The sequence below is a fragment of the Carex rostrata genome, chromosome 24 (genome assembly GCF_964058835.1).
Source record: "Carex rostrata chromosome 24, lpCarRost1.2, whole genome shotgun sequence".
NCBI classification, from domain to species: domain Eukaryota; kingdom Viridiplantae; phylum Streptophyta; class Magnoliopsida; order Poales; family Cyperaceae; genus Carex; species Carex rostrata.
The window spans coordinates 6,611,403-6,615,003 of NC_135941.1; the positions used below are offsets into that span (position 1 = coordinate 6,611,403).

Here is a 3,601-nt window from a genome sequence, read left to right on the forward strand (position 1 = left end):
CGTGATTCGGGAATAATTCGAGTATAATTTGAGAATGATTTAGAATTATTCGGACCAGTGATCTCAGTCTTACAAGAGAGAAAAAAGACCCAAAAAAAAATGTTATGAAAAAAATTTAAGAAAAAATCGTGAATAATTCGGAAGATTTGGAAAAACAATTGTAAAATTCGTGAATTATTCAGGTTTAATTCGGTCAAAGTTCGGTCAACCGAATAATTCAGCATTCAGTTCAGCATCACAGAAAAATAAATTATTCGGGTTTAATTCGTAAATAATTCACGAATCTTGTGACTATGGACAGTCTTGCCTATTTCTGGATTTTGCAAAATATTATCGAATCTATATATTATTTTTGTTTGTATTTGAATTTTACTTATCTCTGGTACTCTTAGTTTTTGATAAAATCGGCTAAATGTTTCAAAAATAGAACAAAAGAATCGGAAGACTTTAACCGTGGCACCTCAATAAGTCTCTTATTGTTTTTTTTTTCAAAAGAATGGATTAAATTATTGTACCAAAATGAACTATCGATAATCTTAGTTGCTAGTAGTGCCGGTGGCATGATCTTAAGATAACCCCATTTCTTTGTTTCCACGCATGCCACAACATCGTCGTAAATTTAGTTGCCCATTTCCGCTTTCATCTTGCCCCTCCCATTGCTACTCGTGAGGAGAGGCACCATGTGTAGTTGTGTACATGCATCACCAATTCTTCTCTCAGTAGCAATGTCTCATAGCATCCACCTTGTACCTGGCTCCAAACATGAACCACATATGCACAATAGAATAACAAATGAGTAGTTATTTTCACTAAACAACTATTATACAGGGGGCATCACCGGGGCGGAATCATGATTTGAGTATAGGGAGGCTAAATAATATAATTTTTTTATTAATAAAAAAATATATAACACAATATAACACAAGATTGGATCGGGCATTATTTTTATTGGATCGGTTATTATTTTTTCTTTATGGGTATGACATTTCTAAATTCGAAGGATTCGTTTCCCTTTTCTCACTGCACAAACACAAAAATTGAAACATTCAAATAAAAAATGAAGTCTAATCCGCTGTGATTTTGATTTTTAAAATTCACTTTCAAAGGCTTTTAAATTTGTTCTTATTATTTGAGGGTGCTAATACATATAAAATAAACAAATTAGTAAGAATTTCAGATACTTGATAATAAAAAAAAAAATTGGGGTTGCTTAGCACAACCACTCCACTGAAAAACAACAGTTTTGTAAAATACTTAATAAATAGTAAAACAATTTCAGAAAATTGTAAAATTTGATTTACAAGCATATTTTAGTATAAATATCATGTTGAATGGTTTGGATCGACTGTTTGGACTTTGAAAATTGCAAAATTAAATTGTTATAAGATGTTGTAACTTTTAAATGTTGCAAATGAATCCCTCCTCATAAATTTATATAATATATGAGGAGGGATCAAGTTACAATAATTTTTGAGTTACAACAAGTTACAACAACTATTTTTTATATTTTCAAAGTCCAAATCGTCGATCCAAACCGTTAGATGTGATCTCCACAATAAAATGTGCTTTCAGATCAAATTTTACATTTTTTGAAATTTTTTTACTATTTATTAAGATGGGTACAAAATTCAATGGTATGAATTTGACTAATTTTTATACTCATCTTAATAAATAGTAAAAAAATTCCAAAAAATGTAAAATTTGATTTCCAAGCACATTTTATTGCAGAGATCACATCTAACGGTTTGGATCGACGATTTGAACTTTGAAATTGTAGAAAATAGTTGTTGTAACTTGATCCCTCCTCGTAATATATATATAATTCATATTTCAATTTATATATGATACATTGAGCTCCAGGTGAAATTTTCCGGACAGGAATTGTTTGCGTTGAAGTTTAGGTATCATCTACACAATATTATTTTGGAGGAATTTCATGTATAACTCTCAAGAACTTGGAAATTATGCATTTCGCTCTCGAATATTCATAATATCATATTTACCATTTTAAACTTCAAAAACTCACAAATTTAACCAGTTTAATGTTTTATCTATTAAAACTCATTTTAAATTTATTAAGTGTCCATTTTACTCTTCATTAAAAAATAGAAAAATTGTAGCAAGTTTTAGAAAAATGTCAATTTCTCCACTTCGGACACTTACACGGTGTCATTTAGATATATGATCATGTAAGTGTCAAGAAATAAAGAAATGACCCATTTGTTCTCGGAAACTGACATTTTTCAAAACATGCTACTAGATACTTCATAAATTTAAAATGAGTTTTAATAGAAAAATAATAAAATCAATAAATTTCTGAGTTTTTGAAGTTTGGAAGGATAAATATAATATTATGAATTTCAAAGGGAGGAATGCTTCATTTTCAAGCTTTTAAGGGGTACACATGAAATTCCCCCTAATTTCTTTTAAAAATTTGGTTCCGTCTGTTATTATTCACACGTTAATTATTTGTTTTGTTTTATTATTAATGTGATATAAAATGGATGGATCGGATTCCCATAAGTGAATGTAGGGGATCGGTTCGATTCGGTTCAAACTGAACTGAAATAATTAAATTAAAGTTTTATTTGATTTTCAAAAATCAAACTGAACCGGCAAATAAAAATTGAATAAGAAATAAACCGAAGTATATTTTTATTTATTCAGTTGAACCGAAATAGAATATTAGTAATACAATTTTTTTTTTTGCAAGCTTTCTGAATGTTTTAAAAGACAAAAAAATTGTTTGATTTGATCGAAACAAGCAATATATTTTTTTTGTGTTTGGTTCCAACGGGAGATGAGTTTAAAGATTTCGATCAGTTCGGTCTAATCGGCTTCAAAATTTCTAAATCAAACCAAATTATTAAACTGGTTTTAAAAATTACATCGAACCATTTAACAGGAAAAACTGAACCGGTTAAATCTATAGTCATCTCGGTTCAATTTAAAACCGATTAAACCAGATCTGAACACCGTTCATCCTAAGTGAATGTTTTGTGTGAATTTATTTGAGATATTTATGAAAACGTTAATCGAATGATCAAAATCGGACGGTAGAAAATTGGTTTGATGGAATAATTCAATAGTTTAAGGTCCCCACACTCCCCGAGATAGAAGTTTGAATTAAGAAATGGCAGGGGCCGCGCGAACGCGTACCCCCTCTATCACAAATTACGACGTCCACTCTGCCACTTGGGCAGATGGTAGGCCAGATCTCCCACCAAGTGCAATGTGGGCCCCTAGCCTAGGCCATGAGCCTTGTTGATCTCTCATCGACCCCGTCCAGGTAAGTACTTATCAACGCAGCACCTCTCCCCTTATTTATAATCCCTGCTCCGCTCCTCCGTTTACAAAATTAGTCTTGTGGGACTAAACAAACGAACGGAAAGAAGTGAGAACCGGTTTGCCATCCATCATTCCATTGGATGAATTACAGCCGAAACAAATTCACGAAGACTATGATTAATTTCTCAACAAGGTCCATCATCAAGGCTATGTGAAGGCCCAAAAGGCCCATATAGTTCGAGCAGTTCTGAATTGAAGCTCATCATAGGTTCCAACCTACCAGTAGTAATGCCAGTATCTCCATTCTTTTATT

General features: G+C 31.7%; 1 non-coding gene across 1 annotated transcript; it reads right to left on the bottom strand.

The window, feature by feature from the left end:
• Positions 1–3,137: 3,137 nt before the first annotated feature.
• Positions 3,138–3,297, bottom strand: LOC144576023 (U1 spliceosomal RNA). The gene has a single exon (XR_013518587.1). It is a non-coding gene; the product is annotated as a U1 spliceosomal RNA (small nuclear RNA).
• Between the last annotated feature and the right edge of the window lie 304 nt (positions 3,298–3,601).